This window comes from Pungitius pungitius, chromosome 15 (assembly GCF_949316345.1).
Source record: "Pungitius pungitius chromosome 15, fPunPun2.1, whole genome shotgun sequence".
Lineage (NCBI taxonomy): Eukaryota > Metazoa > Chordata > Actinopteri > Perciformes > Gasterosteidae > Pungitius > Pungitius pungitius.
This window is the reverse complement of record NC_084914.1, coordinates 14874785-14888792: the sequence shown is the minus strand read 5'-3', so window position 1 is coordinate 14888792 and position 14008 is coordinate 14874785. Positions and strand designations below refer to the sequence as shown.

Here is a 14008-nt window from a genome sequence, read left to right as displayed (position 1 = left end):
TTTGCTTTCTCTAAATGTGGCTCCATCAGTGTGGATAACCGCTTGGCCTGGTAGCTGCTGGCAGCTGCGTCTCCCGCCACAAGACAATATCTGTCCTCCTAACTCTTCATCCATCCATCCATCCGTCCATGCTCCACTTCCCTTTTCTCCTCCCCTTATCCTCAAGTCAGCTGGCTCCCTTCGTCCTCTTTCTACTCATCCTCCCATCTCCTCCCCTCTGTTCCCTCACTTCTCCTTCTTCCCTTTCTCCCTCCCTCCAGTGGCGACACCAACCATCAGGTCCCATCTATCTGTGTGTACGTCAGCAATTAGAGCGTTGTGGCAGCCAAATGCCAGCCATGTCCCCAAGCCACACACACACACTCAAAGGCTGTGCCCTGACAAAACAGCGAGAGAACAAATCACACGATAATTTATAATCTTGCTGCGCTTAAATCTCATTATATTACAGACATATGGATTTGCCGGCATCCGGCTGGGGAGCCGGCGCTATGAAATTCCACCAATCGTAAATTATTAAAGGAAAGATAGAAATGACCGTCGCCTGTCCAGATTAGCGTAAATCACACTCAAACATGGTTTGTTTAAGGAATTAAGTCCCACGTAGTGTGAAAGACCTAACAGGGTATTACTTTAGTCAATGGCTGGTAGGCGGGTTCAAGTTTGAGCTGCTTTAAAATATCAAAGGATTACAGGTTCAAGTCATAAAACAGACAGGGGCTGCCTGCTGGTAAACCCTGTCTGTATTTTTTGTGCACTCCAACCAGCTCCAAGGAAACTGATGGTGGCTCCAGCAGCACCTGATTGCTCTGTTAAAAAACCTGGTGGCCGAACCAACGAGTAACATGAACAAAGCCGGAAGCCACATGACTCGTCAGGCCCTCGCCCCGGCGCTCGCCTCGGTGCAGCCCTGCGAGCTCAGTGCTTTTCGACTTAGGGATAATGCCCCAGCAGAGCACAAGTAAAAGTTGGCCGTCAGAGGACAGCCCAGGGCCCCTGTGCTGTCAGCTCCGCTTTCCATTATCACTCATGTCATTTCAGGGGAGGTGTCAGGGGTTTCGTAGCATGAGGACATGACTCGGTTCAGATGGCTGCTCAGAAAGCTGCTGTAAAACAGAGGGAGCCCTGGTGTTAACCCTGCCAACACACTCTAGTCATGTCATCAGCCAGGGGAGGTCATTGTGCCGCAGAGGATTGCTGAGCAGCCATTCCCTGCATCTGGTAGCAGGAAGGTACATATGCTAACAAGACTAGTATCCTGTTAATGCTATGGTTACAATAAGGTTATGCTATACTTATTAACCAACGTAATCAATGGATGTAATCCACCTTCTTAACCAGAATTGGGTGAAATTTTCACATCAGAAAGAGGTCGTGGTAGATCAAAAACACAAAGCTTTCAAACCGTAGAGTGCCGTTTCTGCCTCGTCTGGAAGCAGATAAGTGCTTACAGTCTTGTGTTCAAGTTTTCCTAAGAATGTAGGAAATAGTTGGTCGTGTTGAATAATGATTGCAATGCCATAAGCACAAAACCAAACCTCATTTTACGTCCATCGGTGTATTGCTGTGGACCACAGCCTGTATTTAAGAGGCGGACGCAGTCACCTTCACGTCACTCATTGTTTGAGTACGGCCGTTCTGAAGCCATGAGTTTGGTATTTTAGCTGTCGCCGCATTGTTTTTTGCAACCAGAAGTGACACGAGAGGGTGTGAGCTATAAGTATAACCAAACATCCAATAATATTAACAGGAAAAAAATGTTACAATGAACTTTTGTGAACTTAAAACACACTGTGAAAGAGTTAATATTGTTCAATGAAAAATGGACAGCTACTCGACGGCACAAGGCATGGGGGGAAACTTTCAATCACTAAGCACCCATAAGGTCTATTTGACTCTAAAAGGGACCATAATTTACTAATAGAATATCATTCTGTGTTGAAGAACTTTGAACTAGAAAACTGAGAGCATTAACGTATGTTTACTGAGGGAATAAATCAAGTGAAGTAGTCCTTTTCCCATAGACCTCTATTCAGTCAGACTTATTTTTGTGACCAGAGGAGTCGCCTCCTTCTGACCATTAGAAGGAATGCATGTTCAAGGTACTTCTGCATTGGCTTGTGTATCTGAACTACAGGTTGCCTTCTTGTGTGGAGGCAGAAGCCAATATCTAAAAGTCCAGGAGAATGAAACACTCGGTAGGTGAAGGGTCCGCCATTTAAGATTCCATTGGTCCCACACAAGCTTTAAGCACTTCCATAGTTCCCCTTGAATGCCTTTGCTCTTAAGCGGGGGAAAGAAGCAGGGCAGATGCCTCAGCAGGGCAACAGGTGCTATCAAAGTGCTTCCTATAGTCAATACGCACAGAGGCAGCATTTGAAAACATCAGAGGGTGGGCCTGAAGAGTGGTATTAGACTTTGAATAGAGAGGGATCTAATACATGGATGGTCTTCTTCCTCAGTCAGCCCATTGACTCCAAACTGAGCCTATTAGCAAGACAACACACCACTAATGGCACTGCTACTGCTGCTACTGCCCCTCCTGTCCATGGAGACCACACACACACATACAAGGCCCTCTTCACTTTTCCCACGCTATTGTTACCTTCAGCATCGGTAGATTACAGCCTGAAACCGACTCACGCTAATAACGCTAGCGTGATGACGTGGAAGTCAGAGGAGTCGTTTTTTGGAAGATATTACATGGAAATTATTAAATTGGAAGTCACGGAACAATTTTTTGGCATATTGTGCTTGTGTTGATAAGGTGAAATATTTTCAATTTGAAAATTGGATTTTACCACAAAGTGGACAAAGTTTAACATGCCCCTTATGCTACCGTTAGTTTTTACCTTATTTTCTTGACCATACAGAGCGATCTGATTATAGTGCTCCATATCTGTTTTTACAACCCTCTCACTGTCCAGTTTGAATTAAACCATGTCAACATGAACACTGCTCACAGCCCCTGAACCAAAGTGAATTGTCACAGAAGAAAAAAGTGTGGTGTGATCGGTTCCACGTGTGACCAGCAGGGGGGTGTAGTGGAGAGGAAGACAAGGGGACCGGAGGCCTCTTTTCTCCCTGTCCCGCTCACTCTGCTTGGCACACTTTTTCTTTCCACACACTAACACATTTTTATTTTCAAATGATGTGTGTTAATTACCTGCAACACCCCATCCGTGCCCCCCACCCACAGATTTGGAAATATAGAACTTGGGTTTGTGACATAATTTAGTTTGCATTTAAATGTTTTCCCTCTTCACAGTTAGTTGAAATAGCGGTCAGAAGATTCAAAGCTTTACGTTGCAAACTCCTTTTTTTAAAACGTTTTGTCATTTGAATGAAGTGAAATAAATAACAAAGAATCTGAAATCCCAGGAATCCTTTTTTTTAAACTGTCAAAGTTTCTAAGATGAAATTTGGGGGATTTTAGACAATAAAAGGAGCTCTCCGGTTTGTGCCATGACCTTTCCCATCAAGTGCGTATGCTCTGTAAACGTCCACGAGATGTTTAGGTGGACCAGTGGCGGTGGTTTTGCCACACGGCTGAGGTATGGTTGAACTTTCCCGCGGTCCCACTACAAACCCAGTCTCTCTAGTGCGCACTTTAAGAGTGTCTGGTAGTCCACCTCTTTTTGTTAAGAGGTGGACTTCATTGGCTTTATGGCGAGCAGCCACTCCGCCGGGTTAGAGGGAGGGGGGTAATTCATTCACTTTGCGCACAAAGCGCAGTGGAAATCACCCAGGGGAACGAAAGCAGACGGGGGGGGGGGGGGGGGGGCAGTGTCCATGCATACACACGGACACTAAACTTAATTTTGCGGAAAGAGAAACATGTTTTCAAGCAGAAATATGAAGTATTATTGAACATTGGGAAATGATCGGGACTGTTTGAAGGCGACAAAGACCGGTGTGGTGGAATGGGTTTACATATATAGCTTATTATTTATATTTAAAAGAGATAATTTCGAGATTAAATTGTATTTTAGCCGAGAGAGCTGCTCCGTCTGTGCGTCTGTCAGTCAGTCGTTGAGCGCTGCGCGGCAGCACTGCACCTCGGAGCACTGTGGACCCTGGACCCCCCCCCCCCCCCCCCCCCCTCCCCCTGCCTCCACGCTCAGCCCAGCTTTAACCTCACACACGTTGAGCCCTGTGAGAACCCCCCCCTCTCCGCCGTCTCTGCGATCCGCGCGCTCCCTCCCCGGCTTCTCCCCTCTCACTTGATCGTCCCTCTCGGTGTTTCAGCAGAGGGGCTGCACGCGCGATCGCGCTATCGATACCCCCACAGCCCACACACAACACACGCGCGCACACACAATCACACGCACACATAATCACACTCGCACTTTGCGCTGCGTTCGAGGAAAGTCAGTCTTTCCCCCCTCTCGCTCTCTCGCCCCCCCCCCCCTCTCGCTTCTCTCCGTCCTCCTCTCTGGCTCCGCTTTGGTAACCTAACGGGGAGGTGTTAACTACTTTTTTCGCTTCCACAAAGCGCCTCCCGTTATCTCCGGTGCTGCTGCGCGAGAGGCAGAGGTTGCCACTGCTACTGCTACTCCTGCTCGGCAGAAAACTTTTCGGTTTGTTGTGAGGATAAAAAAAAGAAGAAAAGAAAGGAAGAAAAAAGAAGCAGGCGCCGGAAACCAAGGAGTCGTCTGCGAGAAGGAGCGGATTGTGCCACGGCGAGGTGAGTACCCTCGGCTGTTTGTGGTTGTTGTTGATGGGTTTGAGACTCGAACAGTTTGTCTCTCCATGCCTTTTCCCATTTTATCTCTCTGTTTGGAGTCCTTTCGTTCAACTTTTTGTTTTTTTACTCGTGGATTGTGCGCTCTGGACGCGGCAGCGCGGCGGCGTTTTCTACGCGTAATATAAACAGAAAAGGTTTAAAAGGTCACGGAGCGGCCCGTCTCCATTTGGAGCTTTCACTTTTGGGTCTGTTTGGGTCTCTCCAGTGCGCGTGCATCTATGCCCCCCCCCCCTTCCAAAAGCAAGAAAGTCAAATTGTATAGAGTATGGTGTGCCGTGTCAGTGGCGTAACGCGCACATCACCACCACCACACATTAATTATCACAATACATGTGTGACTCGGTCACAGTGCAGCAAATAGTTTCACTTTTTTAACAACTCCTAATATTGGGTCCGTCACCGCGTTATATTGAAGGCGGGTGGTTACCCAGCAGTATTAACGCTTACAATTGAAAATACAATCACAGTCTGCAAAGAAACCATGTGGTGCTGCAGAGCTCCCCGTATTAGGCGGTTGGAGTAGATCCTCAGTAATGATCGTTAATCAGCAGGCCTGTTGTTTTTTTTTATTCATCTTAAAGTTGACTTTTAGGTTTTCCCACTAAGAACAGTGGTTATTTTGAGGCTGAGCGTTGCGTTGCAGAACCAAAGCGCTCACCAAGATGGGACATGTGGCTTACACTGCTGCATTTTGGACCCGGGCTTTGGGGTCCTATAAAGCCCCCGACTAGGCTAATTTAAATGTATCTCTGGCACATATATACTATTTATTTATTTTTATATGAAGCACCCCGGCCACGACCTCGCTGTAATCGCAGGGTTGTCAATCAGCATAGAACGTATTTGAGTTTGGATCCAGTGTTTTAAGAATGTAACTAGTTTTATTTTACAAAGTGATCGAAGCCATTAAATAAAATAAAAGATGAAATGATCAGAATATTTAGAGAAAGAAGTGAAACAGAAACTGGACGTGGAGAAAAAGAGGGAGGGGAAGAAAAGCGCAACTCCTCAAATGCGCAACAAATGATTCTTTCAATTGTTTATCTGAACAAGAAACAGACGACTTGAATTTCAAAAAATAAACTCAATTTTTTGTGGGCCGTGCGCGTGCGCGTGCACACACATATATGCGCACAGGCACACAGTTGGGAAACACCTGTTAGGGAGCCGATATAATTTACATCCTCCCCCTAAATAAGCAGCTCCCAGCCAGAGACAGTCCTGGGGGCCTTGCATGCGCCGTGCCCGAGCACAGTGAGCTGAAATCGGCTTGTTGAGTGCGTCCCGCCGCTGCCGCTGCTGCGTTGGTTTACCGGAGACAACATTAACTTTTTAGGAACATTTTGGGGATTGTACCATCTCATTAAGAGGAAAGGAGTATTATATTTCACCCGAGGACGCTTTATATTTTTTAATGATCATGTCACAATTTCCACGCCTTTATGAAGTTTTATCATTTCTATATTTGTGTGATCCCCTTATATTCTCTCCACATGGTGTAACATTTATTTCGTTTAAAACATTTATTTTAATTGTACAAATGATAAGTTATTATTCGGTGCTACGTGCACAGACAATGGAAAACGGATGTGTGACTTTGTGGTTATTTCTTCTGTTATGCTGAAATCATTTATCATTTATTGTACATTTACAATTTTTTATAGTGAAGAAAAATATCACTAGTTCGTGCAGCCTCCTTTTTTGGCCGGCATGTTCGTCTTGAATTAATCACATCAATGCCAGTTTTTGGGAGGTTTGCTCTTTTGAAAAAAAAGGAACGACCTCACAGGAACAGACGAATGAGCAGTCGCTTAAACGCGCACGGATCCAGGCGCGCCGACGTTCAAAGCCGCAACACCCAAAACAGGGAATATTGAAATTAGTGTTGGGGGGGGGGGGGGGGGGGGGGTGGTAAATGCAGCCGACCTATTAGCAGTCATTTCCAAGTTAAAAAAGTCACCTCACTGCCAACAATAAATAGCGCGTAAATATCGCTCGTTTGGACGGAAGGTGCGGAGGGAGAGGGGGGGCGGTGACATTGAACTCACTGCACGGTTAACATTTAAATTAAAGTCCCTTTTCTTCTTAAAAAAATGAATCTCTCGATCCAGTGGAACCTCACATTGATTGTATTGATTGTCGGACCAACCAGCCGAGCCTTTTCATCATCCCGCACGTGCAATGAGCAATAATAGTCTTTTAAAAGTGGAAAATTGTGGAGGAGGAGTGATATGTTACAGGAGCAATATTTACAACATGTTAAATGGCATCATAAACATTAGGTACCTAGTGGTTTGTTGCGGGGCTGGTGGGAGGGTGGGGGGGTTGAGCTTATCATATTTTCTTATTAACACAATTAAATAAAACGGAGCACGTGTAATCATCCATGTCATTTGTGCGCCAGAGGCGAGGGCGCACAGCCTATTCCTCGTGATAAAACACGAGCGCATTCATTTGGAGGATTGATGGAAGGCACAGTGGACCTGGGTTTCATTTATTGTTTCAGTTTACACCAGGACATTTTACAAAACCTTCGTACTTCTCTTGAATTCTTATTTTTTGAATTATTTTTCATTATTATTCAATTTCACGACACATTTGACGGATGGGTTTTCTGGCCCTTTGATCCAATTTAAGGACAAAAATGTAATTAAACAGGATTTCAATTTACCGATGTTCATTTTTAATTAAGACAAATTAAAACTGCATTTTTCATAAAGACTTTTAGATTTTTTGAGGTCTATTTTCATGGGGCAATGATGCCACCCAGAGTTATCCCCACGTTGTCATTATCTCATTATGTCCCGCTTAACTCTGCACATCAAATCGCTTCCTTTAATTCCACGTCCACGTCGCTTTTTTAATTGTCTCATTCCATAGAAGTCAAATTTAGATTTTTATTTAATTTGTGTGTTTTTATTTTGGTATTCACCCTGAGACCGAGCCTCGGAGCCCCGCGGCAAGACACACATTGCGCACACACAATATAGGAAATTATTTTTTTAAGGAGGCAACACTGAAACGGAACCGTTTTTTACGAAGCTCTGCACACTTGTTTCCCTCAACCAAACTCCATGTCAAAGCCTCGACATTTAATAGAAAGGATATATGTGTTCCTCTCTTTAGGCCTCATCTCCTCTGCCTCCCCGAAGGATTAATCTGTATAGACGCAACACAAAAAAGTGTCGAGGTTTTAGCAAAAGTTGCAAAAGATGATTCATTTGTCGCCCACCCCCGCCCCCCCCATACTCTCTCTCCCTCCCTAACAGCAGTCAGCTGTTATTGCTCAGCATTGATCCCCTCGCGCGGCTAGAACTAAAATGAATGTCCGATTCACACCTCTCCGACTGGGTCGATCGGCGAAAGGATGGTAGTTTATTTTAATTACCCCCCTCCCTCCCAAAAAAATCTACTTACAATAATAACAATAATAAAATAATAATAATCGGGAAACCAGTTAACTCACTTTCATCGCACCGTGGATGAACATTAAATGGCTTAAAATCACAGTCATCCCAAGATGTTTGGAAACAATGAAAAAAGCTTATACGGTTATCTCCCTCTTAAGGAAACAATTAAATGAACTTGTGTATGTGTATAAATATACATACATACATACATAAATACATACATACATGCAGTATATGTAGGAGTGTAAATGTATAAATGTCACATAAATTACCACGGTCTCTTAAGTCCTATCAATATGCACTAATTCTGCATCATTCTTTATCAAAAGCACATCTGACTCATTCCCCCCCCCCCCCTTTATTTTTGCTTTATTTTTTATTTTTTTTGTCTTGTGCTAATAAACACTACATAAAGGAGCTAATTTGACACGCGGTTCGGTAATTGAAAATGAACGCGTCACCGGTAAATAACAAGTGTTTGAACACGCAGACACGTGATTCCCACCCCCCCCCCCCCCCGCCCCCCACACTCACCCCCCGTCCCCCTCCACCCGCGTCTCCGCGCGGTTCTGCATCTTGTAACTTGGTGCCGTCGTCGTCTCGTTGTAATCGCGGATGCAATCATTTGATGCTTCTGTCTCGCTCTCAAACCAAATGCGGTTCTATTGTCACCGGAAATTGCAGCTCACCCGCAATTCTGATTGATTTAAAGATAAAAATGCGTTTTTTTCTGTTGGAAACAAAAATAAAATATAAAATATAAATGATTGAGATTCTTGCCCTGCATTAAATGCAAGCTGCATTTTCTCTCGTCACGGTATATTTGAATTGTAAAAAAAATGTCTGCATCGCATTGATATTAACTGCATGCAGATCGTTCCTTTTATTGATGACAGGAAAGGCGAGTAGCTCCCATCCAGTTGTCTTATTGGAGGGAAATCGCTCTATGCAGGACTGCAGAGTTGTATTTAATGGTTTGATTGCATTGGAAAAGGCAGGGGGGGGATCACTTGGACAAGCTATCAGCAACAAGAGAAAGTCAAAGAATTAGCCTAATGGCGGGGGAGAGGAGTTGTGTCGGGTGTCAGATACTTTCTATTCTCCATATCGCCTGTGTCCTCTTCCTCTCAGTGTCTATCCCTCTCCCTTCTCCTCTTCTCTCCTTCCTTCCTTCCATTCATCAATTACACTGTGAGCCAGATCACAAGCTGCCTACTTGAAAAATAAGCTAATATCACCCTTCCTCACGCCTTCCGAAGAGACACAATCAGTGCATTTGTGTCCTGTTGATTGCAGACAGGGTTATATGTGCAGCCTATTATTATTATCCAGCCAGCCGGGCTTTCAGGGCCCCAAATGCCGGGCAGCTCAGGGTCTGCAGGCCCCCCGGTCCTTGACCCTTCGCCTCCACGCAGAGATGTTTCCCGCCGCTCTGGTCCTCATTATTAACTCCCGCTTTCTAAACTTGGGCCAGTTGGCTTGAAGTCGCATGCAGTACGAACCGTCCGTCCGACCAGCCGCCTTTCTGCCTGCCAGCCAGCTGGATTAGTGGCTGCTGTTGTACCTGCCAGCCCAGCGCGGCAATAAAGAGTCATGGCCCACTCTGTCACACGTCCTGCAGAGCAAGCGTTGTCATCTGTCGGTCCGCAGAGAGTCGATGGCGTCACCCGTCAAGCTCGTATGGGTTTGTTTAATGCGAGACGGCGGTGGACCCCTTAGCTCGGCGAGGTCAGATGTGAACATTAAATGTTTTCTTGTGAAAAGGGCAACTGCATGCATGACGTGCCGAAGGAAGCCTAGTTATCATCACAAAAAAATTATTGGGGATGGTAATGCAATGGTGTGGTTTTCTCATTGAGTCTGTACCAGGAATTAGCTGGCCCAGCTCAACGGGGGCCATGAATAGAAATCCTTGCCACAGGTCAGCGCGACATCCAGAATGATTTTTTTTTTGTCTGCTGGCCATGACTCCAAAATCACAAAGGCTTATTTGAGAAGTAAATTGTTCCCGTTTTACTGGGTCAGTCCGGGACAGAAAGATGTTCCTCTCCATTTTTTACCTGCGTTCATTTAAAAATAAGATTTACATTTGAATGGTGAACAAAGCTGGCCGGTTCGTCCATACCCTCATCGATTTTGTTGCTGAACATTGCCCGAGTGCCATTACCCACCTCAAGATGGTGTGTGTGTGTGTGTCTGCGCACTTTGAAATCTGACTGTAATTCTTTTTCACTGCCAGTAACGGCAGCAGGGGGAGAAAAGAAAAACACGAAAACAGGAGATTGGATATTTGAAAGACATTCAAAAACAAAATTAGGGTTTTACAGCAGAAAGAGGGAGACAAGGACAAAATAATATGAGCAAGAATGAGAGAGAACGGGGGAGATAGATGAGTGCAATTCTTATTCACAAGGACATTTGAGCTTTGCCTCATGGCCAGACATGAATGAGTACATTTCAATAGTATCGACTGTTGCTTCGGACATCAGCAAACACGCGCCTGGACACTCACAGACACACACACACGTGCAAACACACACAACCCTGCTGATGTACAAGCTTCGCAGTCTGTATTGAATACAAAGTGGAGCTGTGTGTGCAGGTCAGCCCACACCCTTTAAGGCTAAAACACACACGCATACAAACACACAAAAACACACACTGTTTCTTTTCTGTGATTCAAGGGAAAATGTCTAATTTGTGACGGTAGCGTTTTAGTTTCTGAAGAGTTTCAAATACTAAACTAGCCCAAGGAAAAGTAACATCTGTATTTGTATGTTTGTGCCTATTGAATCAGTCTTTTTACTTTGCATGTGTTAAATATGCATCGTGAGCATTGGAGTCTCAATGAATTATCCCCCAAGTCATCCCCCAACGAGGACTCATTTTATGAAGAGATGCATTGTCTTCACTGATGAAACCTCTGTTGTCGGTCCAGGCCGGTTGATGGTTTTCTACAAATGTTTAGGCTGTTTGGGGCAATGTTGGTTCTAGGTTGTAGACACTAGGTTCTCGAGGAGAGTTTGGTTTTGTCTATGGCACCACATTCTTGAAATTGTTCCTCATTGAATAACAAATTGAAATGAGGAAGCATTGTTTTTCCATTGTTATCTCACCGTGGCTACCTGATCTGGTGTGTGTGCGTGTACGTATGTGTGAGCAATTGTGTTCACCAGAGGAACCGTAAGATAAAACGTCAAAAAACATTAAGAGTGCCTCTTTCACGCCTGTTAACTTTCTCTAAATATACCTAAGAACCTGCAGCAACCACACACGTACACACACACACACACACACACACACACACACACACACACACACACACACACACACACACACACACACACACACACACACACACACACACACACACACACAGACGTTTAGACAGGCCTGCAGCTTTTCTCTATGTCTCCATTAGAAAAAAATCAACTTCAGGTTCTCCACTTCCTGACAGTCTCAGCAGCCCCTTCGTTCCTCTCTAAACGCAGCCGATACACCGGAAAAAACTCAACGTGACAAATTTCAGCAGTTACAAAAAACGCTCGGGGGAAAAGAAAAAATATATATACATAACCAGTCAACAAAAAGGGAACACTTTGATCAGACCAGTGTAGCAAGCTGGGTTCCATTTTTTCCGGGGGGTTTTCTGATCGCAACTCATACAGCTGCTTTTGTTTCTCGTCCTTCAATGAAGGAATTCACGGCCTATCCATTTCCCCCCTTGTCATTGGAGACCTAAAGTGAATCCATAAAGCCACATTCGAAATGTCTCCAACCCCTGACATTTAGTCCCAGAGCTCCGAGAACAAGCGAACAACCTCCATCATTACTCTTTAAAAAGAGTAATAATCTTTACAAGGACATTTAGAAATGATTACATTGAATCACATTGAATCCTTAACTTCTCCCCCCCCCCCCCATTCTCTTTTGTCCATGTAAGGATATTGCTTATTAGCAATAGCATATTGTCGTTGACACTGCAATTTTGTACACTGGCATAACATTGTCACTTAAAGTGCAGATTTGACGTGAAAAGCCCCCCTCACTGTTAATATCGCAGCGACAGCTGTATCGTTGTCCTGGGCTGCAATCAAATTATGACAGTGTGGTAAATGCAACCCCCCCCCCCTCTCTCCCTGTGACATTTCCTATTAAAAAATGCATACGCCGCAGCGTCAGACAACGTGTGGGTGGCATCCCTATGTGGCAAATGGGATCGTAAATGGCACCGGCTGACATTATTGCGTGCATGTGAGTGTGTGTGTGTCTGCATAGGCATGTAATTGCACTCACAATTGCATTGATGGGTACGCATAGGCGCGTGTCATGTAGCATTACGTTGTTTGTTTTTAAGAGATAAGGCGTCACAGACTTGGAGAAGCTTCGTGACACTTTTATCATGTGGTGTCAGAAAAAAAAGTTTGGTTGGAATTCGCTCCGAATCACACAATGTTTCTTTCCAAGATTAAAGGGATTAGGATGCCAAAGTTGAATGGGGAAAGGGATGTCTGGGATCAGTTTGGAGAGGCCTCATCGCTGTGTGTCACCACAAGGCCGCCAGCTTGTGTCAATCGGCCAGAGAGATGAGACTGGTGCCCTTTGCTCTGATATCACAATCTTCTCTTTTCCTTATCTCATCTCCTCATCTTCTCATCTGCCCCTTCCACTTCTTCCATTCCTTCTTTCCTCCCTTTTTTGCATCTACTGTCCTCTTACATCAGCTCCTCTTCTCAGCTCCTTGTCTCCCCTCTTCCGCTGTCATTTACCCTCGTTTCTCCTCTCCTCGCTTCCTCTCCTCCACACCTCTCCTTTCATCTCGTCATTGCGGTGTGCTAGTGAATATCCAGTGTCCTCTTATTGGATTGGCTGCTCCATGTTGGCGGGCCCTTCCCTTTCGCCGCCACTCGGCCTGCTGGGTAATGATAATAAAATTGAAATATCCCGGTACTTATCAGTGTATTACCTCGCTATCAACACCTCAGACACACTCCCTACTTTAGAGGTTATACAGGAGAAAGCGTGATCTGATATAGAGCGCAGACAGAGAGAGGACACCGGCGGAGAAAGTGCGAAAGACATAGAGGAAGGAAGAGGAAGAGGTAGAGGAGGAGGGGGAGTAAATTGTTAGACAGAGAAAAGGACGGGGAGAGAAAGAAAGAAAAGACGGGTGTTTTGCTGTGGCTACGTTTTCAAGGTGCTATTTCCAGGATGGATTGCGGTAGGTTGGGAGAAGAGTGTGAGAGGAGGAGGAGGAGGAGGAAGAGAGGGGTGTAATGTGACTCTGTGGCATCTGTCCAGACCAGAGGCGTGTTAGCGTAAGCCGTCCTCAACACTCCTCAGTAGTCTACTGTACATTTGCGGTAATGTAAAACATCTCACATCTCCCCATCTCTCACACTCTCTCTCTTTCTCTCTCTCTCTCTGTTTCCGGGCCCTCACCTCTCTCTTCTGTCTTGGCAGTTGTGTGTGTGAGTTTCAGAGGTGGGGGAGGGTGTCCAAGCCGAGATCAGGTTTGGAAATTGATTTGAATGAGTGTTGTGGGCAGCTGATAGCTATAAAAGATTTTCTCCTTTCATTTCCCAGGGAGTTTCTTCCTTGATGTTGGCTGGTAGTCAACACAGCTTCAACGATCATTCAGAGCGGGCTGGCCCGGGCACCTGATACCGCGTCTAGCCGTGTGTTTATGCATATGTTCACGCCACTCCGCGTTTGACCTTTTCCAAGGCACATTGGTTTGGAATCTTGCGACTGAAGCGGTGCCTTTTATGGTAATGTAGCTGCCGTTTAAGTAGCATAAAATGGCTTCTAATTTTATCTGATTTAATAAAATAAGGTAGAATTACTCACG

General features: G+C 45.1%; 1 protein-coding gene across 6 annotated transcripts in view; it reads left to right on the top strand.

Annotated features, from left to right (window-relative positions):
* The first annotated feature begins 4230 nt into the window (after nt 1-4230).
* Nucleotides 4231-14008, top strand: part of rnf220a (ring finger protein 220a) — a 137398-nt gene continuing 127620 nt past the window's right edge. Inside the window, exon 1 of one of the 6 annotated variants that reach the window (XM_037457321.2) lies at nt 4231-4687. The gene's annotated coding sequence lies outside the window, so the exon portion shown is untranslated. The remainder of the gene's footprint in view (nt 4688-14008) is intronic. The other 5 variants (XM_037457320.2, XM_037457322.2, XM_037457323.2 and 2 more) reach the window with 5 other exon arrangements.